The following is a 27,108-nucleotide window of genomic DNA, read 5'->3' as shown; positions in this document are numbered from 1 at the left end:
GGCTACTACCGGCGTTTCATCGAGGGATTTTCAAAGATTGCTCAACCCCTCACCGCTTTGACTCACAAAGGCACTAAGTACAATTGGGGTGACGCGCAAGAATCCGCTTTTCAACTATTGAAAACCAAACTCTGTAGCGCCCCTATTCTAGCCCTCCCTGAGGGAACGGAAAATTTTGAGGTACACTGTGACGCATCTATACAAGGTCTCGGTTGTGGGCTGATGCAACTCGAGAAGGTCATAGCTTACGCCTCTCGACAACTACGGGTTCACGAGAAGAACTACACGTCCCACAATTTGGAACTCGGAGCTGTGGTGTTTGCCCTTAAGATATGGAGGCATTACTTGTACGGTACCAAGTTTACCATTTACACCGACCACAAGAGTCTCCAACATATCTACGATCAGAAGGAGCTGAACATGCGACAGCGTCGTTGGGTCGAGCTGCTCAAGGATTATGATTGTGCCATCAAGTACCACCCTGGCAAGGCCAATGTAGTGGCCGACGCTCTCAGCAGAAAAGAAACAGATAAACCCAAACGAGTGCGAGCATTGCAACTCACGGTTCATGCAAGCTTACCCGATCAAATTCGCGAGGCGCAACTCGAAGATTTGAAAGATGATAATCTTCCATCGGAACTCATGCGGGGCATGAATAAGCAACTTGAAACCAGATCAGACGGGGTCCGATATTTTGAGAACCGGATTTGGGTTCCACGATACGGAGAGTTGAGAACTCTAGTGATGGACGAAGCTCACAAGTCCCATATTCTATCCACCCTGGCTCAGATAAAATGTACCATGATTTAAAGGCACCTTACTGGTGGCCGAACATGAAAGCCGACATTGCCACCTACGTGAGCAAATGCTTGACTTGTGCCAGAATCAAGATAGAATACCAGAAACCATCTGGACTACTGCAACAACCGGAACTCCCAATGTGGAAATGGGAACACATCTCAATGGATTTTATCACGGGTTTACCTAAGACACCGACGGGATGCGATACCATCTGGGTGATCGTTGACCGGTTGACTAAGTCGGCACACTTCCTAGCGATTAAAGAAACAGACAAAATGGAAAGACTGACTCGTGTTTACATGAAGGAAGTATTGTCTAGACACGAAGTGCCTGTCTCAATCATTTCTGATCGAGATTCTCGTTTCACTTCGCACTTTTGGAAGTCGCTGCAAAGCGCACTAGTCACCCGTCTCGATATGAGCACAGCATACCATCCTCAGACGGATGGGCAAAGTGAACGAACTATTCAGACCCTGGAGGATATGTTGCGTGCCTGCGTTTTGGATTTCGGAAAAAGTTGGGAACCTCACCTACCTTTGGTAGAGTTTTCGTATAATAACAGCTACCAAGCAAGTATTAAAGCAGCGCCGTTTGAAGCGCTGTACGGACGGAAGTGTCGATCACCACTCTGCTGGGCAGAGGTGGGTGACAGCCAAATCACTGGTCCAGAACTGGTACTCGAAACTTCGGAAAAGATTGTGCAAATCCGAAATCGCATGGCAGCAGCACGAGATCGCCAAAAGAGTTACGCCGACAAGCGCCGAAAACCTCTCGAATTTCAAGTGAACGATCGAGTGTTACTCAAAGTCTCACCTTGGAAAGGTGTGGTTCGCTTTGGTAAGCGAAACAAACTCAACCCACGGTATGTTGGTCCGTACCGGATAACTTAGCACATTGGTCCGGTGGCGTACCGACTGGACCTGCCAACAGAACTCAGTGGCGTACACAATGTATTCCACGTGTCCAATTTGAAGAAATGCCTATCTGATGAAACCCAAGTAGTCCCTTTGGATGAACTACAAGTTGATGAACAGTTACGTTTCATTGAGGAACCAGTCGAGGTTTTGGATTGGGAAACCAAGACGCTCAAGCACAGCAAAATTCCAATCGTTAAGGTTCGTTGGAACTCGAGACGTGGACCGGAGTTCACGTGGGAACGCGAGGATCAAATGATGAAAAAGTATCCTCACCTTTTTGAAGGGCTGACCAAACACAGAAAACCGCGAAACCCGGCAAACCGTCAGACATCACCGGAGGTATGAATTAAATTTCGGGACGAAATTTCTTTCTACTAGGGGATGATATGACAAACTGAAATTTTTTTTTCTTACTCTTTCAGACACTCATCACGACTTGACTCAAATTTTCGGGACGAAAATTCTTTAACATGGAAATGATGTGACAATCGTCAATTTCAGGTTAACTCCGTTAACTCAACTCCGTCAATTCAAACTTAAGATCACTGAATCTATAACGCACACTTCATTACATTTAAACTAGGGTTTAAATGACGCTTAACACTTACTACATGTGTAGTCTTTCGGGAATTGCACCGAAACGCAAATGAGTTGACGCAAACGATTGGTGAATAAACGAAAAACGTCAAAACAGTAATTATGTGATAATTATGTGTTAGACTTATGTGTTATGTGATAACATGGTTATAAACGTTAACTCAAGATGTAAACAAGTTAGTTAGGCTAGAAAAGTAATACTTAGAAGTGGAGGGGCCAAAGTGTAACATGGTATTTTATAAATACTAATAATATTAACCCTAACTTATTATTCCTCTTCCCACACAAGTTCCGATCGGAACCCCAAACCCCTCTCCCCTTGGCTGCCGTCCACTTATACACACATATACACCAAGAATTCAAGTGTTTGATTGAAGAATTAGGTGCTAGGAAGGTATAATCGATTATCCTATGCATCCTTTATACTTGATTTTGATGTTTGTTGGGTTAATCACAAACCCTAGCTGCCGATTTTGATGTGGTGTTGTGTTAATATGATTGTTGATGATTTGATAACTAGAATTGATATTGTTACATGTTGATTGTTGTGTCTATGATTTGAGTTCAAACAAAAACCCTAATCATGTATGTAATGTGTAATTGATGTGCATGGATGGTGTTTATGGAGTCTAGGGTGTTATATGAATGCATGATAGTTCATAGATTGTTAATATGTTGAGTTTGGATGCAAACAGTTTCTGGACAGAATGTGTATTTGATGTTTAAGTGACTGTAACGAAGTGTAAACGTGAAAATTGGTTGAGATTCTTGGTACTACTGTAAACTAGGTTGAGTCTAGATTCTATAGAGTATAAATTTGTAATTTTTGGACAAGTAAAGGTTAACTTTTATGATTTTACAAAAACGTTGTGCAAAGCTGAGCTGTTAGACCTGCTGTTAGGTTGTTTTGTAAATGTTATATCTCATGAACTACGACACCAATTGGGTTGGTTCCACTTCTGGAAGTTGACTTATTGAGTTAGGAACCTAACCCAAGTGGTCTTGCATTTATTGTATTTTTCGTTTAACGGGAATTGCAAATAACATTCTGTTGCGCATGAATTTGACTGTTATGAGTTTGCTGTAATGATTTGATGATTGTGAGAAAACTATGTGGAATAAAAATATAATAAAATATGTTCTGGAAACCTAAGACATATATTATTCTGTGATGAATTTTGGTAAATTAATTTAGATGCTATGATCAGTGGAATAGTACAATCTTTTAAGTAGAATTTCTGTCTCGGTGAAACTAGCTGCTGAGTTTTGTGAAAATGCATGAAATATGATACTTGCTAATTTATTATCGTGTTTTGACCAAATTGCCCTTGAGGGGAATGATTGCAAGATAATTGTCATGATTTGACCAAAATGCCCTTACGGGGAATAATTGCTAGTGATGTAGACGATGGTTTTGTCGTGTATGGTGACGCATCCCGGAGAGGGTTAGGATGCGTATTGATGCAAAATAGTAAGGTTATAGCCTATGCTTCTCGACAATTAAAAGTTCATGAGAAAAATTACACTACTCATGACCTAGAACTGGGAGCAGTCATCTTCGCACTTAAAATCTGGAGGCACTATCTCTACGGTACAAAGTGCACCATCTTCACTGATCATAAAAGTTTGCAACACATATTCGATCAGAAAGAACTGAATATGAGACAACGAAGGTGGGTCGAGTTACTGAGTGACTATGACTGTGACATCCGATATCACCCCGGCAAGGCTAACGTTGTAGCCGATGCCTTGAGTAGGAATGATCGAGTTAAGCCACTACGCGTGCGAGCGATGGGAATGATAGTCCAGTCGAACCTTTCGGATTTGATTCGAATCGCTCAACGCGAGGCGTTGAAAGGGGACCAATTGGAAAAAGAGGGACTTTTCTGTAACGAGAAGAATTTCGAACAGCGTGTGGACGAAATTCTCTATTTCAAAGATCGGATTTGGATTACGACCCTCCACGACCTTCGTAAATTGATCATGGACGAAGCACATAAATCAAAATATTCCATACATCCGGGATCAGATAAAATGTACAAGGATGTGAAAGAATTTTACTGGTGGCCAGGTATGAAAATGGATATAGCCACATACGTCGGCAAGTGTACGACGTGTGCGAGAGTTAAGGCGGAGCACCAGAAACCCTCGGGAATGTTACAGCAACCGGAAATTCCCGAATGGAAATGGGAGCAAATCACGATGGATTTCGTGACACACCTCCCTAAGACATCCCGGGGACATGATGCAATTTGGGTAATCGTGGATCGATTAACCAAATCGGCACATTTTATCCCGATTAGAAATAATTATAACACCGAGAGACTTGCGCAAATTTATATAAATGAAATAGTGTCTCGTCATGGCATCCCCATCTCGATCATCTCCGATAGGGATAGCCATTTCACCTCCAAACTTTGGCAAGCTGTCCAAGAAGCAATGGGAACACGTATTGACCTAAGCACAGCTTACCACCCTCAGACCGATGGTCAGTCTGAAAGGACCATTCAAACTTTGGAGGATTTGCTTCGTGCCTGCGTACTGGACTTTAAGGGAAACTGGGATCAACATCTCCCACTCGTTGAATTTTCCTATAATAACAGTTACCATAGCAGTATAAAGGCAGCACCTTATGAAGCATTGTATGGACGAAAGTGCCGATCACCACTTTGCTGGTCTGAAGTGGGTGACTCGCAGGTCATTAGATCGGATCTGGTCCAGGAGACGACCAGCAAGATTCTTGAAATTAAGAACAACCTGAAAGCCGCACGGGATCGGCAGAAGAGTTATGCCGATACCCGTCGAAAACCGTTGTCATTTGAGAAGGGGGAAAAGGTATATTTGAAAGTATCACCCTGGAAAGGAGTGGTCAGATTTGGAAAGGCGGGGAAGTTGGCCCCTAGATATATTGGACCATTCGATATTACTGCGAAAATCGGTCCTGTAGCATACCGATTAGAACTGCCTGATGAACTGAGTGCAGTTCACAACGAGTTTCACGTGTCGAACCTGAAACGGTGTCTGTCGGACGAGACATCGGTATTACCCTTAGAGGGTGTTCAAATAAATGATAAGCTCAACATTGTGGAGGAGCCCATAGAAATCGTAGACGGGAAAATCAAGCAACTTAGACACAATAAGATCTCGTTGGTCAAAGTTAGATGGAATTCGCAACGAGGCCCAGAATTTACTTGGGAACGAAAGGATGAATTTCGGAAGAAATACCCCCACCTATTTCCTCAAAAGGAAGTAGTTGACGTGTAAAATTTCGAGGACGAAATTTTTATAACGGGGGGAGAATGTAACGATTCCGGCAAATCCAGGTATACCCTAGCCGGTATATACTATTTACGTGTCATTTAATATTGATTATATGAGTTATAGTACGTATATACGAGTATATATGATTCATAGTACGAATCATACTCGATTATATAGTGAATCGTATTGGAATTACAATTAACCAATGAATGATTATTGAAACCCGAACGAATCGGGAATTACATTATAGACGAAGTATATAATGTTTAGTGATGTTTGCGAAGTATTAATGCTTCGGGATAAGTGAATTATAGCACAAAATAAGGATTTCGATTTATTAGTACGTCGATACGATAAACGAAACCTTTAACATCAAACCAAGCAAGAGACGATCGATCAAACCGAAAAAGATGCACAAAGACCGACAATACGATGTTTTAAGTCATTTAACGTCATGGTTTAAGTTTTTAAAGTTTTTAAAATCAGTTTTATGTAAATTTTATTTTAACCCGAAAAACAACCATTTTAGGCTCGTTTTAAGCCGAATTACGAGTTTAAACGAGAAACGAACCGAACCAGATTATCCACAACATTATCCGGATTGCGTAATCCGAATATGTGGCTTAGAATGGATTTGTGGGTCCCACCCCACCCCATATGGTGGACCGATCGGCCCACCCTATCCATTATTATCAATTCATTTTTCTTTTTTACAACATCAAAACTCTCTCAAATCTTTCCATACATTCAAGTGTTCATCAAATCCATCCCTTTTAACCAAGAACACAAGGTATAAACATGTTATAATGCATATTCATTGGTGTTGATTTCTTAATTTTGAGTTGTTTTGCAAGAACAAGAGGTTCCAAGTGAAATATGGGTGAAAACCCAAGATGGAACCGATCCTTGTTAGATCAAGTGATGATACAAGTTATACTCGGGATCTTGATCCAAGAAACGAGTTAAAAGTGTCAATAACGAATTTTTACGGTTAGAACCTTTAAAAATGAATTTCCAAGTGAAAGACGGGTGAAAACCCGAGATGAAACCGACTCTTACACGATCAAGAGATGTATACAAGTTATACAAGGGATCTTGGTCAAAGAAATGAGTAAAAAGAGTCGAGAACGGATTTTTACGGTTAAAACCTTTGTTTTTATATCAAAACCGACACTATGAAAGAAATGGTTTGATTGTTGGTGTAACTTGCTTGGTATAGTGTTATTGTGCTTGTAAGTGTTGTATCTAGTGGCTAGCAAAGGCTAGAAACCAAGATCTTTGCGATCTAACGCTAGAAAACACAAGATAGTTCGGTTTTCGTGTGATTTAGTGATTTTGGACAGATTGTAGTGTGCTTAGATTCGGGTCACGAAATTTCACAGAGATGATCTACACATGAAAATATGAGATCTGTGAATTTTTGGTAATTTTTGGATAAAGGATGAATATTTGGTGAATTTAATGCTCGGTTTTGGCCAAAAATGGTGAAAAATAGCTAAACTTGATGAAAAATTCTGGAAAATTTAGGATAAGCTTTTTATAACATATAAAAGTCACACACAAAATTTGAGCTCCGTTGGAGAAGTCTAAAGGGGCTTTTCGGTAAAACGAGTTCTAGGGCTTTCTAGCTCGGTTTTTGTGAAAATGGCTTGAAAAATGAGTTTTGGGTTCTGGAAAAATTCCAGGGAGTTATGAGGATGGCAGGGATCATCCCGGAAAAATTTGGTATTTTTCTAAAGTCTTTTGGTATTTTTGACATATTTAGTGTTTTAATAATGTTTAAAAATAGATAAATAAATGTAAATATAAAAAAATAAATCTGGAAAATTTTTATAAAATTTATTACTGTCAAAATAAGTTTTGTGCAAAATTTCAAGACCCGAGACTAAACGGGTAATTACTTGTGCTAAAAAGAACATAAAGACAAATTTTTAAAGCTTAAAACGTGTAAACCGGCAAAACTCGCATAAGCGAGCTGACTGGTATATAAAAACCTAAAAATGGACCATTTTCATAATACTAAGTAAATTAAATAAAAGTAAATCATCCGAAAATAATTCGGATGATTTGGGTAATTTTACCCGATTTTACTGTTTCCGGCACCTAAATGACGGAAACGGGCCCCGCGGCCAAACGGGGTGACCAAACCGAGCTCTAATTTCAACACTTTAACTAAAATAACAGTCAAACACCATTTTTGGGTCGGGTGTGAACAAACCCAATTTTAAAACTAAAAACGGATGACCGTGCTAGACACGCAAATCAAGGAAAACATAAAAATGATAATTTTGACCGTCAGACTCTAAGTAATGTTACAATCTGAGTCCTTAGAAGTGTCACGGGGTTAACATTGTCCCCGGATTGAGTACAGTACTGGGTTAACAATGTCCCCAGATGTACCGATTAACACAGATTTAATTTATGGGAATTATATAGTAACGACTAGATATCATATTACAGATCCAGGCTTATAGCAGTTCATTGTACCACGTCCCGACTCACAGAAAGGTGAGTTTTCACGAGCCCCTTTTACTGAACTGTTTTGAGTATTTTCCCGGGGCGGAAAACATGTCTTTATTAAAGTATTTAAGTACATACTGATCGTATGGAAACACTTGTATATTTATATATATATGGTTTGATGCACAGAATATATAAATTGTTCATTGTGTGGGATTGTTCTGGGGTAACATAGTTCCCAGAGGTTATCATTGTTCTGGGGTAACTTAGTTCCCAGAGGTTATTATTGTTCTGGGGTAACTTAGTTCCCAGAGGTTATTATTGTTCTGGGGTAACATAGTTCCCAGAGGTTATTATTGTTCTGGGGTAACTTAGTTCCCGGAGGTTATTATTGTTCTGGGGTAACTTAGTTCCCAGAGGTTATAAATGTTCTGGGGAAACATAGTTCCCCGCATAATTTCATTGCTAATAAATGATTATTAAAATGATCTGTCAGTGTTTATTTAAATTAGTGAAACTCACCAACTATTCGTAGTTGACCCGTTTTCTTTACATGTTTTCTAGGTATGCCCAAGTTGGAATGATTGATATGTGCTTAATGATCTGTGCTACTTGTTGGAAGCTTGCTGATCTATATTTTGTAATGAATATATTAATGTTTTATCGGTAAAACTTGTGTGTAACACCTAGACAGTAACGAAACTAGCAACAATGTAATATGATATAAATTAATGTAGTGGTATTTTCTTTATAAGCAATGCTGTTGATATCAGATGTGTCTGTTGCATCCCGTGTACGTTTCCGCTGCGGTTACGGGGTGTTACAGAACTTGGTATCAGAGCCATTGGTTATAAAGAATTAGGATGTCTTTAAAAGATACCTAAAATATAACCAGTAGCTCATGTATTATAGGATCTGAATATCAACTAAATATATATTGTGATGAGATCGGGATGAACTTGGATGGACAAGTGGGTTATTATGGTCCGGAACATAATAACAGACTTGTCTACACGAGGGAATTCAAGGGAAGTCACGGGGGACTTTAATAGGTAAAACTGGCAACATATGTGCAAATATGTGATAATATTGTTATGTGGTCAAGTTGTATAAGTAAGTGCATATTAATTTGATTATGATTTACAATATGGGAAGAACTATATGTTTGTTAACTTGTGTGCAGGTAATATGTCAAGAACCCCCAGTGTGTCTATCGAGGAGGACCCGGAGGAGGTCAGCTCCGGGGACTCCGGGAGCCCTCTTGTAGCATCCAGCACCGAGCCTTCCGAGGCTAGCTTGAGGAATTCCGGCCAGTCCTCCTCAGCTAGGAAGGCCAGATCCCCGACCCCACCCGCACCACAGGTCGCTCCTGCACCCCCTGGATTCGGACCCCGCCTCACGGCGCGGATCAGTATTCCACTGGTCCGACCTATCTCGCCCCCACCCAGACCTGCAACTCGCAGGGGCGAGTCCTCCAGCTCTCGTCCCGAGCCTGCGACCCTACCGGTGTGGGGTCTCCCGAGACAGGAACGGGATGCTGCGGCCTGGCTCCGAACGCCCACCGAACAGGTGAACGAGCACTCTGCCGCCTTGACGGTGGGAGTCCAAAGGAGAATGTACTTGGGTGATTGCATACTGGATCATCAGTATGCAATCGCCCAGCTGAAGAGGGAGTGCTCATACTCCCAATGGATGCTTGACCGGGTGGAGAGTCGGGTACGGGTTCTGATGGCGGTGTTAGTGGTGCTGGTGGCGATGTTGGTGGGGTTGGTTTACCACCATGTTTAGTTGTTTTGGGTTGGGGATAGACAGGGACCATTTTTTTTTGATACTCTGTGTAAGTAGTTAGTGGTGATACTAACATGGAGTGAATCTTGTTTAGTTATGGTACAACCACTGGCCCCTAGGGTGGGTCTCTTTTGGGGCATATCATTATAGGTACTTTTGGGTATCATTCAAGCACTGACCCCTTTACGGGTTATGTCGAGATGATGCCGACATAGTGCCCTTGTATTAGAACTTAGTTATGTAATGTTGACTGGAAAGTATGTAAACTGATGTTTGTGTAATATGTATCAATGTTTACTAATGAATGAAATATGTATTGTGTTTTATGATTTGAGATGGTATTGATTGTATGTATTTTCTTGATGTTGTGTAGAATGGCACCGAAACGATCAACGAAAATATCGGAAGTAGATGTGAGCCGTTTGATTGCTCAACAGTTGGAGGCGGCGATACCGGATATAGTATCGCGCATCGCCGCCAGTATTAACAACTCGACCAATCCAACCCCTCCGAGCAATCAAACGCCCATAAATAATGACGGGGAACATAATGCTAATCCTCCTAGGAATGATAACACGATTCCGAGTAATGACGCACCGCCTAGGGTGGTCGTTACAGATAGTAATGGCCCCATACCTACGGTAGAGACAAACCGTACGGAACCGATTCGTGCATCCAGGGGATGTTCGATCAAGGACTTTATGTTGTGCAAGCCATTAGAGTTTAGCGGGTCTGAAGGACCGAATGGGTTAGTTAAATGGATAGAGAAAATAGAATCAGTGGTGAATATCAGCAACTGTCCCGAGGATTGTGTCGTTAAGTACGCCACCTGTACATTCACAGACCATGCCTTGACATGGTGGAACACCATAGTACAGACTCGAGGTCAGGCGGCGACAAACCACATGACCTGGACGGAACTTAAGGCTCTAGTGTTGGAACATTTCTGCCCAAAGAATGAATTGCAGAAACTGGAAAATGAGTTGTGGAATCTGGAGATGAAGGGGGCGGACCACTTGGGCTATACCAACCGGTTTAATGAACTGTCACGATTAGTACCACGGTTGGTCACCCCAGAGACGAAGAGGGTGGAACGTTATATTTGGGGACTTACTCCAGTAGTGAGGAGTATAGTTAACGCGGGGGGACACCAGACGTATGAAAGTGCAGTGACACAGGCTGGCATTGTCACGTATGATTTCTTACGGAGCGGATCACTAAAGGTGACAGGAGAATCCGCTGGGGGAAAACGGGGTACACATGACCATAGGATTCAAGAAAAGCAGCAAAGCAAACGAGCTAGGCCCGCTGCCCAGAGCTATGCCATGACTAGTTCGGGCGGAAGGCAAGAACCGCAGAAGGGAACGTTTCCTACGTGCGGGAAATGTGGTTACCACCATGGTGGCGCGTGCAAAGAGGTGGTGTGCCACCGGTGTGGCAAGATTGGACACTACGCACCAAATTGTAAGACAAATTTAAACAACCTGAACCGACAACCGCAACCTATTCGTGCGCAACCATTTAGGACTCAACCAGCCCGACAGCAGAACCCGCAAGAAAACCAGATGGTGACCACTAGCCGTGCTTGCTACGAATGTGGCAGCACGGATCACTTCAAAAGGAACTGCCTGAAACTGAACCAGGGAGGAAACGGGAGACAACTCACGGGTCAGGCATCGTCGTCCAATCCGGCGCGAGGCCGAGCATTCGTGATGGGGGCAAACGAGGCACGCCGGGACCCCAGCGTAGTGACAGGTACCTTCCTCGTCTCTGATCATTACGCTTCTGTATTATTTGATACAGGCGCCGATAGAAGTTTTGTCTCCGTTAGATTCCTTTCGATAGCAAACCTTCCTATTGGTGAAACCATAGAACCTTACACCGTAGAAGTCGCTAACGGTAAAACCATGATAGTTAATCAGATAGTTCGGAATTGCCCTTTTATTCTGAACGAACAATCCTTTCTGATTGACTTGTTACCGGTAGAATTGGGTAGTTTTGACGTGATAGTGGGAATGGATTGGCTAGCACGTAACAGGGTAGAAATAAACTGTGAAAAGAAAATCGTCAAAATCCGAGTGTCGGATGACGAGGAGGTATTAGTGCAAGGAGAAAAATCCGGCACCATGATACCATTTATATCCCATCTCAAGGTGTTAAAATATATACGTCAGGGATGTGTGGCGTATCTAGCGAGCCTGACGGCCACTGATTCTGAGGAAAAACGGGTGGACGATATTCCAGTGGTACGCGAATTTCCACAAGTTTTCCCAGAGGAACTGCCTGGATTACCGCCAACCCGACAGGTCGAATTCAGAATCGATCTGTTACCTCAAGCTGGCCCTGTTGCTAAGGCACCTTACCGACTTGCACCATCTGAGATGCAAGAATTATCCAACCAATTGAAAGAATTATTGGATAAAGGATTTATTCGTCCTAGTTATTCCCCGTGGGGCGCACCAGTACTATTCGTGAAAAAGAAGGACGGAAGCCTTAGAATGTGCATTGATTACAGGGAGCTGAACAAGTTGACAATCAAAAATAGGTATCCTCTCCCCCGAATCGATGATCTGTTCGACCAACTACAAGGTGCGAGCTACTTTTCAAAAATAGATCTTAGATCGGGATACCATCAGGTTAGAATTCAGGAGGAGGATATCCCAAAAACCGCATTCCGGACTCGCTACGGCCATTACGAGTTCTTAGTTATGCCCTTCGGGCTAACAAATGCGCCAGCCGTATTCATGGATCTCATGAATCGAGTCTGTAAACCCTACCTCGATAAATTCGTCATCGTGTTTATTGACGATATTTTGATTTACTCGAAGAGTAAAGGAGAGCACGAGCAACACTTGAAGTTAGTTTTAGAGCTCCTGGATCAGGAGAAGTTATTTGCAAAATTCTCCAAGTGTAACTTCTGGTTACAAGAGGTGCAATTCCTCGGTCACGTTATAAACCACCAAGGAATACACGTCGATCCGAGTAAGGTTGAAGCAATTAAGAATTGGCAAGCGCCTAAATCTCCAAAGGAAATCCGCCAATTCTTAGGCTTAGCTGGATACTATCTTCGATTTATAGAGAACTTTTCCAGCATCGCCCAACCTTTAACCCTCCTGACTCAAAAGGATCGGAAGTATGAATGGGGTGAAGAGCAGGAAACGGCGTTTCAAACGCTAAAACAAAGATTGTGCCAAGCGCCAATCTTAAGTCTCCCCGACGGAGACGATGGTTTTGTCGTGTATTGTGACGCATCCCGGAGAGGGTTAGGATGCGTATTGATGCAAAATAGTAAGGTTATAGCCTATGCTTCTCGACAATTAAAAGTTCACGAGAAAAATTACACTACTCATGACCTAGAACTGGGAGCAGTCATCTTCGCACTTAAAATCTGGAGGCACTATCTCTACGGTACAAAGTGCACCATCTTCACTGATCATAAAAGTTTGCAACACATATTCGATCAGAAAGAACTGAATATGAGACAACGAAGGTGGGTCGAGTTACTGAGTGACTATGACTGTGACATCCGATATCACCCCGGCAAGGCTAACGTTGTAGCCGATGCCTTGAGTAGGAAAGATCGAGTTAAGCCACTACGCGTGCGAGCGATGGGAATGATAGTCCAGTCGAACCTTTTGGATTTGATTCGAATCGCTCAACGCGAGGCGTTGAAAGGGGACCAATTGGAAAAAGAGGGACTTTTCTGTAACGAGAAGAATTTCGAACAGCGTGTGGACGAAATTCTCTATTTCAAAGATCGGATTTGGATTCCGACCCTCCACGACCTTCGTAAATTGATCATGGACGAAGCACATAAATCAAAATATTCCATACATCCGGGATCAGATAAAATGTACAAGGATGTGAAAGAATTTTACTGGTGGCCAGGTATGAAAAAGGATATAGCCACATACGTCGGCAAGTGTACGACGTGTGCGAGAGTTAAGGCGGAGCACCAGAAACCCTCGGGAATGTTACAGCAACCGGAAATTCCCGAATGGAAATGGGAGCAAATCACGATGGATTTCGTGACACACCTCCCTAAGACATCCCGGGGACATGATGCAATTTGGGTAATCGTGGATCGATTAACCAAATCGGCACATTTTATCCCGATTAGAAATAATTATAACACCGAGAGACTTGCGCAAATTTATATAAATGAAATAGTGTCTCGTCATGGCATCCCCATCTCGATCATCTCCGATAGGGATAGCCATTTCACCTCCAAACTTTGGCAAGCTGTCCAAGAAGCATTGGGAACACGTATTGACCTAAGCACAGCTTACCACCATCAGACCGATGGTCAGTCTGAGAGGACCATTCAAACTTTGGAGGATTTGCTTCGTGCCTGCGTACTGGACTTTAAGGGAAACTGGGATCAACATCTCCCACTCGTTGAATTTTCCTATAATAACAGTTACCATAGCAGTATAAAGGCAGCACCTTATGAAGCATTGTATGGACGAAAGTGCCGATCACCACTTTGCTGGTCTGAAGTGGGTGACTCGCAGGTCATTAGATCAGATCTGGTCCAGGAGACGACCAGCAAGATTCTTGAAATTAAGAACAACCTGAAAGCCGCACGGGATCGGCAGAAGAGTTATGCCGATACCCGTCGAAAACCGTTGTCATTTGAGAAGGGGGAAAAGGTATATTTGAAAGTATCACCCTGGAAAGGAGTGGTCAGATTTGGAAAGGCGGGGAAGTTGGCCCCTAGATATATTGGACCATTCGATATTACTGCGAAAATCGGTCCTGTAGCATACCGATTAGGACTGCCTGATGAACTGAGTGCAGTTCACAACGTGTTTCACGTGTCGAACCTGAAACGGTGTCTGTCGGACGAGACATCTGTATTACCCTTAGAGGGTGTTCAAATAAATGATAAGCTCAACATTGTGGAGGAGCCCATAGAAATAGTAGACGGGAAAATTGTCACACCCGGCCCTGAACGGCGGAAACAGCCGGGCGCGCGCGAGTGGGGATTGATACTTAAGCACGGGCCATTGCAAACATTCAAAGTAGGATTTTCATTGCGCGTGAAATGTTTAATACAAATACATTACATTGTTTAAAAATTACATAAAAACATCCAAGTATAAAAACTGTTGAAGATTTCCACGCCATATCCCCTTGAATGGCGGGGACAACCGCGCGCATCGAAGGGATAGAACTAAAATCTTCCAAAAAGCTAGTTTTAGATGTTCAGCGTGAGGTGCTCTAAGTGTGACTCCATGCGCTACCTAGTTATCTCCTGAAAGACACGTAAAACATTTGAATCAGTATAAACTGAGTGAGTTCACAAGTTTTAGTAACTTGATAAATCGTGTTGCATCATAGTCTGGATAAAATCATTCTAAAACATAATTCTGATAGCATCATTAAAACACATGCTTGGTAAAACATAGTTCTGTCAACATATTCTGATAAAATCGTTCCGCGGGTTACGCGCGAACATTTCTGGGAACTGTGCTCGTCTGTGTAAGTGGCGCTGCCACTACGAGCGAAATAAGTAATACCGTCCCGCGGGTTACGCGCGGACACTTCTGAAAAACCGTGCTCGTCTGTGTAAGTGGCGCTGCCACTACGAGCGAATAATACCGTCCCGCGGGTTACGCGCGGACGTTGTGCCGGAAAACAAGGCGCTCGTCTGCGTAAGAGGAGCGACCTCTACGAGCGGGCTCAAACCCATAGTACTGCCCCGTGATATGCTAGGCACTCGTCTGTGTAAGAGGTGCGACCCCTACGAGTGGGCGGATCAAACCAGCAGTCCCTACCCTTAGAGTTCCAATGGTAAAGTGATCACTTACTCGTATTGCACTCTCATCGAAAACCATAGATAACCGTTTGCATTGCTCGTAAGTATACCATAATGAACATTATTTAAACACATAATTGCTTGCATTGCTTGTAAGAGTATCATGATAAAACATAATTTAGGTACGTGTCCCTCGCCCCGAAAATAGTTTAAAAATAGTGAAAACAGTGAAAATAGGGGCTGTGAGACTCACCTGTGGTTCTTGTTAAGGGATTAATCGAGATTCGGGTTTTCTTGGTGTTGGCCTCGGAATTGAAGGTCTAGAATACGATTAAATAACAAGTATATATATTAAGATCAAGAAATAGGAGAATATAGGGGTCGGAAAGTAGATCTCAGGGTTATAATCTCGGCTTACCTAGTAACAGGAACGGAATTGAAAATCAAACGGATGCTTGGAAGATGATTAGTGCAAGTTTGCAGTTCTTAAGAGAGAAGTTTGAAGTGTGTTTTGGGTGATAATTTAGGTTACATATTTATAGGCAAACTCAAGGGAACACAATCCCTGCTTTAGGGGATTGTAATCTTTTCATATCTAGGTGTAATGATGATAAAGTATGGAAATTATTATTATTTATTTAAAAGTGGAGGAGTGGATAAAAGATTCTGATTTGATTTGGACAGGACATGCAGGTCTGTGGTTGGTGAGAGTAGGGTGGCTGACAGTTGACTTTTCATGCTACAGTATGCTTTTTCAGGTGCTTTTGTCAGTGTACAGTTAAAAGTAGAAATTTCTGAAACACGCTACTTGTTTCCTTTTGGGCGGGAATAATCCTCCTTAAATCTGGAGATTAGGTTAAGTGTTCTGCGCGTATAACTTTGTGCGCATAGCTTTCTGCGTGAAGGACATTTCTTTGCTGCGGGTAGGTGCGTAACCTTCTCGCAGTTAGGGACATTGAGTTTCATTTGTAGATTCTCCAGGTGGTCTTGGTATTTCAACATAGTGATCAGTCATGTTGAAGTCAATTCCATCTTGGAGCTTCAGACAAACTAGCTCTCAATGTTCCCGCCATGCGGGGAGGTTAGTTCCCTTTCCGCATGCGCATAAACGTTTTGGGATGCACCCGCCTTAGCATCATGCGGGACGGTCAACCCATCAGACAACATAAAATTAAGTTACATGAAAACATAAAGCCAAAACATTTGCGCATGGCGCACATAACATATGCCCACGCTGGTTCTTACATTGCGCGCTCGCGCAGGGCGTACATAACAATTGCCCGCGCTGATTCTAACATAGCGCGCTCGCGCAGGGCGCACATAACATGCCCGCGCTGATTCTAACATAGCGCGCTCGCGCAGGGCGTACATAACATGTCCGCGCTGATTCTAATTTAGCGCGCATAATATTCACAATCACCTAATTATTAGGCTGATTACTTAGTTTATAGGGTTGGGAAATTACCGGGTGTCACATTTTCCCCCTGTTAAGAGAATTTCGTCCCGAAATTTAGGAGACGTCGCTGGCAGAAGCCATGCTCTGAAAGAGGTGTGGGTATTTCATGCGCATCTGGTCTTCTCTTTCCCAAGTGAATTCAGGCCCACGCCTTGAGTTCCATTGAACCTTTACTAACATGATTCTGCTTCTGCGTAACTTTTGTTCTTTCCAATCGGTCACGGCTAGAGGCTCTTCTACGAAGTGTAGTTGTTTGTCGATGTGAATCTCTTCCAATGGCAAAATCAACGTTTCGTCAGATAAGCACTTTTTGAGGTTGGATACATGGAACGTATCATGAACTCCACTGAGTTCGGCGGTTAAACGGAGCTTATAAGCAACCGGACCGATCCTTTCCAGGATCTCAAATGGTCCAATGTAGCGCGGATTCAACTTTCCTCGCTTACCGAAACGGGGGACTCCTTTCCATGGAGAGACTTTCAAAAGTACTCTATCCCCTACTTGAAACTCCAACGGTTTCCTTCGCACATCTGCGTAGCTCTTCTGTCTGTCGCGCGCTGTCTTAAGGCGATCCCGTATCTGAAAAATCTTGTCTGTTGTTTCTTGGATTAATTCTGGACCAGTCATTTGCTTGTCACCCACTTCAGCCCAGCACAGTGGGGATCTACACTTGCGCCCATACAAAGCTTCAAACGGCGCAGCCTTGAGGCTTGTGTGATAACTGTTGTTGTAAGAAAATTCAACCAATGGGAGGTGAGTATCCCAGCTACCTCCGAAATCGATTGCGCACGCGCGCAGCATATCTTCCAATGTCTGGATTGTTCGCTCGCTTTGTCCATCCGTTTGGGGATGATATGCCGTACTCATGTCAAGACGAGTACCTAAAGCCCCTTGTAACGATCTCCAAAACCTTGAGGTGAACCGACTATCTCTATCAGAAATGATGGACACTGGGACTCCATGTTTTGAAACTACTTCTCGAATATACAATCGGGCTAACTTTTCCATCTTATCGGTTTCCTTGATCGGCAGGAAGTGCGCTGACTTAGTTAGCCGATCTACAATAACCCAGATCGTGTCGTAACCCCCAGGTGTCCTTGGCAGTTTGGTAATGAAGTCCATAGAGATTTGTTCCCACTTCCACATGGGAATTTCTGGCTGTTGAAGCAACCCTGATGGTTTCTGGTATTCAGCCTTCACCTTCGAACACGTCAGGCACTTACTGACATACGTCCAGATTGGGCCACCAATACAGCGCTTTAACATCTTGGTACATCTTGTCTGCGCCAGGATGTACAGAATATCGCGTTTTGTGAGCTTCGTTTAATACTTGCTCGCGCAATCCTCCCTTGAGAGGGACCCATATGCGGTTAGCAAAATATCGAGTGTCGTTTTCCTTGATCTCCAAATTCTTAATCATACCCCCAAGGGATTCGTTTTTAACAAACTCTGGTTTCAAGGCTTCTTGCTGAGCGTCTCTGATGCGGGTAGAGAGATCTGCGCGAATGGTCAACCTTAGAGCCTTGACTCGTAGCGTTTTTATTCGCTCCTTCCTACTTAGCGCGTCTGCTACCACATTCGCCTTTCCAGGGTGGTACTTAATTTCACAATCATAATCATTCAACAACTCCACCCATCTTCGTTGCCTCATGTTTAAATCCTTTTGATCAAATATATGTTGAAGGCTCTTGTGATCCGTAAAGATTACACACTTTGTACCATAGAGGTAATGGCGCCAAATCTTTAGCGCGAAGACAACCGCTCCAAGTTCCAGATCATGCGTTGTGTAGTTCTTTTCATTGGTCTTGAGTTGGCGCGAGGCATACGCTATGACTTTGTCTCGCTGCATAAGGACACATCCGAGTCCCTGATGTGAAGCGTCGCAGTAAACGACGATGTCATCCGTCCCCTCGGGCAGAGACAAAATTGGCGCACTACATAACTTCTGTTTTAACATTTGAAATGCCGCTTCCTGATTTTCGCCCCAAACAAACTTCTTGTCTTTCTGAGTTAGCGCGGTCAGAGGTAGAGCTATCTTGGAGAAGTTCTCAATGAAGCGTCGATAGTAGCCAGCTAGTCCTAGGAATTGCCTCACCTCAGTTGGTGTTTTTGGCGCTTCCCAGTTTTCAATGGCCTTGACTTTGGAAGGATCAACGTGTATTCCTTTCTCGTTTACAACGTGACCGAGAAAGTGAACTTCTCTAAGCCAAAACTCACACTTGGAAAACTTCGCGTACAACTTTTCCTTCCTCAATAATCCCAAAATCAATCTCAGGTGTCGCTCATGCTCGGCCTTGGTCCGAGAGTAAATCAGAATATCATCTATAAACACAATCACAAACTTGTCCAAGTATGGTTTGCACACGCGGTTCATCAGATCTATGAATACAGCCGGCGCATTAGTTAGCCCGAAAGGCATCACTAAGAACTCATAATGGCCGTATCTAGTTCGGAAGGCTGTTTTCGGCACATCTTCCTCATGGACCCTAAGTTGGTGGTATCCTGACCGTAGATCTATCTTCGAATAATAACTGGATCCCTGCAACTGGTCAAATAAGTCGTCAATCCTCGGTATGGGGTACCGATTCTTGACTGTCAGCTTGTTCAGCTCCCTGTAGTCAATACACATCCGGAAGGAACCATCCTTCTTCTTTACGAACAGTACTGGAGCTCCCCAAGGTGAGAAGCTTGGGCGTATGAAACCCTTATCCAATAGTTCCTGTAGCTGATTGGATAGCTCTTGCATCTCAGATGGAGCTAATCGATAAGGCGCTCGAGCTACTGGCGCAGCTCCTGGGACCAAATCAATACGAAATTCGACTTGTCGCGGCGGCGGTAATCCGGGCAAATCTTCAGGAAAAACTTCTGGAAATTCTCGCACTACTGGTAAGTCTTCAATTCTTCGCTCATCCCCTTCCTTCTCTACTACATTCGCCAGGAAGGCGTAGCACCCTTTCCTTAGGCACTTGCGCGCCTTTAGGCACGAAATTAGTTTCGTCGCAACTCCCCTTCTTTCCCCTTGAATTACCAAGGTTTCTCCGTTCAACAGTGGGATCCGAACCTGCTACTCATGGCAAATAACCTCTGCGTGGTTCTCGACTAACCAATCCATACCTACCACAATGTCAAAACTTCCCAAGTCTATTGGCAACAAGTTAATATTGAACCCGTGACCTCCCATGACTATTACACATTGTTCAGTTCTTTCGTTCGCGCATAACTGCCTACCATTGGCTAGTTCTATAGTATAAGGTGTGTCTAGCCTACTGGTTGCTAAGCTTAGGGAGTCTTTAAACTCAGCGGATATAAAACTTAGGTCAGCGCCAGTATCAAATAAGACAGATGCAAAATGGCCGTTAAGCAAAAACGTACCGGTTACCACATTCGGCTCTTCTTTAGCTTCGCCCGCGCCGATCACAAAAGCTCTCCCGCGAGCTTGGTTTCCCTTTTGCGGGCAATCCCGACTAAAATGCCCTGGCTTCCCGCATGCGTAGCAGTTGTCACTGGCTCCAGCTTCCGTAGCACGGCAATTCACCGTCTTGTGCCCTGGCCTGTTACATTTGGCGCACGTGACGCTCGCGCATTCACCCTCGTGGTGAAACTTGCATTTGTTGCACCATGGGCTAGGCCCGCTGTATCCTTTCCTTGATGGCTCCGCGGCTTGGATCGCGTAAACCCTCGCGTTCTCCTGCTTCTTGAACGGTGGCTGCTTGGAGTCGGACCCTCGGTGGTGAGAGTTCCATTTCCTCTTGGAGTCAGAGGTTCGCTGCTCGTTTCCGCGCGTAGTCAACATACCCGCACGGACCGTATCCCTTGTAAGGGTGATGGCCCGCGCTACCGCCTCATCAAAGGTTGGAGGCGCTGCGGCGTTGAGCGGAACCCTAACAACAGGAGGTAACCCAAAGATATATCTCTCGATCTTCTTTTCCTCCGTGCTTGCCATGTCTGGCACCAACTGGCAAAGCTCGTTGAACCGGTTGTTGTAGGCGTCGATATCCGTTCCTATCATGGTGTGGTTCCAGAATTCCTGTTGCAGACTCTGAATTTCTGCGCGAGAGCAGAACTTTCTCATTAACATTTCCTTTAGTTCCTCCCAGGTCTTGTGAAGAGCAACTTCTCGTCCCAAAGTCTTCACTTGAAGCTTCCACCAAGACGAAGCTGCTTCTTGGAACATGCAGGTCGCGTAAAGGACCTTCTGGTTCTCACTACATCCGCTAATGGAGAGAACTGTCTCGATCTTGTCAATCCAGTTGTAGAGCCCAATGGCCCCTTCGGTACCCTTGAATGGCCAAGGCCTACAGGCCATAAATGTTTTATAGGAGCACCCTTTGTCCAAGGCTCCTGATTCGGGTTCTGGGGTCTCGTTCTGACGACCCTGACTTGATTCGGCCTTGCTGGCCTCATGAGTTGCGATCGCTTGCGCGATTATTTCCGCAAGTTCCTCGGGTGTCATGGTAATTTCCTTGGCTCTAGTTGGAGGCATTCTCGCTTTAAAAGAGTGAAAATATATCAAACTTAGCGCATGTACTTTGAGCACATAATGTTCTTATCTTTATTCACTAGACACTGTGTGACCCGTGTTCCTAAGTGTGTGTATAGTTTCTTTTGAAAATATTTTCTTTGAAAAATACTTCATGCGATTCCCCGACGGTTATAGTCTAGGTTAAAACTTCTTTTCCTAGTTCGCTATAACCAGTGCTCTGATACCAATCTGTCACACCCGGCCCTGAACGGCGGAAACAGCCGGGCGCGCGCGAGTGGGGATTGATACTTAAGCACGGGCCATTGCAAACATTCAAAGTAGGATTTTCATTGCGCGTGAAATGTTTAATACAAATACATTACATTGTTTAAAAATTACATAAAAACATCCAAGTATAAAAACTGTTGAAGATTTCCACGCCATATCCCCTTGAATGGCGGGGACAACCGCGCGCATCGAAGGGATAGAACTAAAATCTTCCAAAAAGCTAGTTTTAGATGTTCAGCGTGAGGTGCTCTAAGTGTGACTCCATGCGCTACCTAGTTATCTCCTGAAAGACACATAAAACGTTTGAATCAGTATAAACTGAGTGAGTTCACAAGTTTTAGTAACTTGATAAATCGTGTTGCATCATAGTCTGGATAAAATCATTCTAAAACATAATTCTTATAGCATCATTAAAACACATGCTTGGTAAAACATAGTTCTGTCAACATATTCTGATAAAATCGTTCCGCGGGTTACGCGCGAACATTTCTGGGAACCGTGCTCGTCTGTGTAAGTGGCGCTGCCACTACGAGCGAAATAAGTAATACCGTCCCGCGGGTTACGCGCGGACACTTCTGAAAAACCGTGCTCGTCTGTGTAAGTGGCGCTGCCACTACGAGCGAATAATACCATCCCGCGGGTTACGCGCGGACGTTGTGCCGGAAAACAAGGCGCTCGTCTGCGTAAGAGGAGCGACCTCTACGAGCGGGCTCAAACCCATAGTACTGCCCCTTGATATGCTAGGCACTCGTCTGTGTAAGAGGTGCGACCCCTACGAGTGGGCGGATCAAACCAGCAGTCCCTACCCTTAGAGTTCCAATGGTAAAGTGATCACTTACTCGTATTGCACTCTCATCGAAAACCATAGATAACCGTTTGCATTGCTCATAAGTATACCATAATGAACATTATTTAAACACATAATTGCTTGCATTGCTTGTAAGAGTATCATGATAAAACATAATTTAGGTACGTGTCCCTCGCCCCGAAAACAGTTTAAAAATAGTGAAAACAGTGAAAATAGGGGCTGTGAGACTCACCTGTGGTTCTTGTTAAGGGATTAATCGAGATTCGGGTTTTCTTGGTGTTGGCCTCGGAATTGAAGGTCTAGAATACGATTAAATAACAAGTATATATATTAAGATCAAGAAATAGGAGAATATAGGGTCGGAAAGTAGATCTCAGGGTTATAATCTCGGCTTACCTAGTAACAGGAACGGAATTGAAAATCAAACGGATGCTTGGAAGATGATTAGTGCAAGTTTGCAGTTCTTAAGAGAGAAGTTTGAAGTGTGTTTTGGGTGATAATTTAGGTTACATATTTATAGGCAAACTCAAGGGAACACAATCCCTGCTTTAGGGGATTGTAATCTTTTCATATCTAGGTGTAATGATGATAAAGTATGGAAATTATTATTATTTATTTAAAAGTGGAGGAGTGGATAAAAGATTCTGATTTGATTTGGACAGGACATGCAGGTCTGTGGTTGGTGAGAGTAGGGTGGCTGACAGTTGACTTTTCATGCTACAGTATGCTTTTTCAGGTGCTTTTGTCAGTGTACAGTTAAAAGTAGAAATTTCTGAAACACGCTACTTGTTTCCTTTTGGGCGGGAATAATCCTCCTTAAATCTGGAGATTAGGTTAAGTGTTCTGCGCGTATAACTTTGTGCGCATAGCTTTCTGCGTGAAGGACATTTCTTTGCTGCGGGTAGGTGCGTAACCTTCTCGCAGTTAGGGACATTGAGTTTCATTTGTAGATTCTCCAGGTGGTCTTGGTATTTCAACACAGTGATCAGTCATGTTGAAGTCAATTCCATCTTGGAGCTTCAGACAAACTAGCTCTCAATGTTCCCGCCATGCGGGGAGGTTAGTTCCCTTTCCGCATGCGCATAAACGTTTTGGGATGCACCCGCCTTAGCATCATGCGGGACGGTCAACCCATCAGACAACATAAAATTAAGTTACATGAAAACATAAAGCCAAAACATTTGCGCATGGCGCACATAACATATGCCCACGCTGGTTCTTACATTGCGCGCTCGCGCAGGGCGTACATAACAATTGCCCGCGCTGATTCTAACATAGCGCGCTCGCGCAGGGCGCACATAACATGCCCGCGCTGATTCTAACATAGCGCGCTCGCGCAGGGCGTACATAACATGCCCGCGCTGATTCTAATTTAGCGCGCATAATATTCACAATCACCTAATTATTAGGCTGATTACTTAGTTTATAGGGTTGGGAAATTACCGGGTGTCACATTTTCCCCCTGTTAAGAGAATTTCGTCCCGAAATTTAGGAGACGTCGCTGGCAGAAGCCATGCTCTGAAAGAGGTGTGGGTATTTCATGCGCATCTGGTCTTCTCTTTCCCAAGTGAATTCAGGCCCACGCCTTGAGTTCCATTGAACCTTTACTAACTTGATTATGCTTCTGCGTAACTTTTGTTCTTTCCAATCGGTCACGGCTAGAGGCTCTTCTACGAAGTGTAGTTGTTTGTCGATGTGAATCTCTTCCAATGGCAAAATCAACGTTTCGTCAGATAAGAACTTTTTGAGGTTGGATACATGGAACGTATCATGAACTCCACTGAGTTCGGCGGTTAAACGGAGCTTATAAGCAACCGGACCGATCCTTTCCAGGATCTCAAATGGTCCAATGTAGCGCGGATTCAACTTTCCTCGCTTACCGAAACGGGGGACTCCTTTCCATGGAGAGACTTTCAAAAGTACTCTATCCCCTACTTGAAACTCCAACGGTTTCCTTCGCACATCTGCGTAGCTCTTATGTCTGTCGCGCGCTGTCTTAAGGCGATCCCGTATCTGAAAAATCTTGTCTGTTGTTTCTTGGATTAATTCTGGACCAGTCATTTGCTTGTCACCCACTTCAGCCCAGCACAGTGGGGATCTACACTTGCGCCCATACAAAGATTCAAACGGCGCAGCCTTGAGGCTTGTGTGATAACTGTTGTTGTAAGAAAATTCAACCAATGGGAGGTGAGTATCCCAGCTACCTCCGAAATCGATTGCGCACGCGCGCAGCATATCTTCCAATGTCTGGATTGTTCGCTCGCTTTGTCCATCCGTTTGGGGATGATATGCCGTACTCATGTCAAGACGAGTACCTAAAGCCCCTTGTAACGATCTCCAAAACCTTGAGGTGAACCGACTATCTCTATCAGAAATGATGGACACTGGGACTCCATGTTTTGAAACTACTTCTCGAATATACAATCGGGCTAACTTTTCCATCTTATCGGTTTCCTTGATCGGCAGGAAGTGCGCTGACTTAGTTAGCCGATCTACAATAACCCAGATCGTGTCGTAACCCCCAGGTGTCCTTGGCAGTTTGGTAATGAAGTCCATAGAGATTTGTTCCCACTTCCACATGGGAATTTCTGGCTGTTGAAGCAACCCTGATGGTTTCTGGTATTCAGCCTTCACCTTCGAACACGTCAGGCACTTACTGACATACGTCCAGATTGGGCCACCAATACAGCGCTTTAACATCTTGGTACATCTTGTCTGCGCCAGGATGTACAGAATATCGCGTTTTGTGAGCTTCGTTTAATACTTGCTCGCGCAATCCTCCCTTGAGAGGGACCCATATGCGGTTAGCAAAATATCGAGTGTCGTTTTCCTTGATCTCCAAATTCTTAATCATACCCCCAAGGGATTCGTTTTTAACAAACTCTGGTTTCAAGGCTTCTTGCTGAGCGTCTCTGATGCGGGTAGAGAGATCTGCGCGAATGGTCAACCTTAGAGCCTTGACTCGTAGCGTTTTTATTCGCTCCTTCCTACTTAGCGCGTCTGCTACCACATTCGCCTTTCCAGGGTGGTACTTAATTTCACAATCATAATCATTCAACAACTCCACCCATCTTCGTTGCCTCATGTTTAAATCCTTTTGATCAAATATATGTTGAAGGCTCTTGTGATCAGTAAAGATTACACACTTTGTACCATAGAGGTAATGGCGCCAAATCTTTAGCGCGAAGACAACCGCTCCAAGTTCCAGATCATGCGTTGTGTAGTTCTTTTCATTGGTCTTGAGTTGGCGCGAGGCATACGCTATGACTTTGTCTCGCTGCATAAGGACACATCCGAGTCCCTGATGTGAAGCGTCGCAGTAAACGACGATGTCATCCGTCCCCTCGGGCAGAGACAAAATTGGCGCACTACATAACTTCTGTTTTAACATTTGAAATGCCGCTTCCTGATTTTCGCCCCAAACAAACTTCTTGTCTTTCTGAGTTAGCGCGGTCAGAGGTAGAGCTATCTTGGAGAAGTTCTCAATGAAGCGTCGATAGTAGCCAGCTAGTCCTAGGAATTGCCTCACCTCAGTTGGTGTTTTTGGCGCTTCCCAGTTTTCAATGGCCTTGACTTTGGAAGGATCAACGTGTATTCCTTTCTCGTTTACAACGTGACCGAGAAAGTGAACTTCTCTAAGCCAAAACTCACACTTGGAAAACTTCGCGTACAACTTTTCCTTCCTCAATAATCCCAAAATCAATCTCAGGTGTCGCTCATGCTCGGCCTTGGTCCGAGAGTAAATCAGAATATCATCTATAAACACAATCACAAACTTGTCCACGTATGGTTTGCACACGCGGTTCATCAGATCCATGAATACAGCCGGCGCATTAGTTAGCCCGAAAGGCATCACTAAGAACTCATAATGGCCGTATCTAGTTCGGAAGGCTGTTTTCGGCACATCTTCCTCATGGACCCTAAGTTGGTGGTATCCTGACCGTAGATCTATCTTCGAATAATAACTGGATCCCTGCAACTGGTCAAATAAGTCGTCAATCCTCGGTATGGGGTACCGATTCTTGACTGTCAGCTTGTTCAGCTCCCTGTAGTCAATACACATCCGGAAGGAACCATCCTTCTTCTTTACGAACAGTACTGGAGCTCCCCAAGGTGAGAAGCTTGGGCGTATGAAACCCTTATCCAATAGTTCCTGTAGCTGATTGGATAGCTCTTGCATCTCAGATGGAGCTAATCGATAAGGCGCTCGAGCTACTAGCGCAGCTCCTGGGACCAAATCAATACGAAATTCGACTTGTCGCGGCGGCGGTAATCCGGGCAAATCTTCAGGAAAAACTTCTGGAAATTCTCGCACTACTGGTAAGTCTTCAATTCTTCGCTCATCCCCTTCCTTCTCTACTACATTCGCCAGGAAGGCGTAGCACCCTTTCCTTAGGCACTTGCGCGCCTTTAGGCACGAAATTAGTTTCGTCGCAACTCCCCTTCTTTCCCCTTGAATTACCAAGGTTTCTCCGTTCAACAGTGGGATCCGAACCTGCTTCTCATGGC

The sequence above is a fragment of the Bidens hawaiensis genome, unplaced genomic scaffold, assembly GCF_021521415.1.
Source record: "Bidens hawaiensis isolate Kalapana, Puna unplaced genomic scaffold, B.hawaiensis_p1.1 tig00006678_1, whole genome shotgun sequence".
Classification (NCBI taxonomy): domain Eukaryota; kingdom Viridiplantae; phylum Streptophyta; class Magnoliopsida; order Asterales; family Asteraceae; genus Bidens; species Bidens hawaiensis.
The sequence above is the reverse complement of the archived record's forward strand: the minus strand, read 5'-3'. Positions refer to the sequence as shown.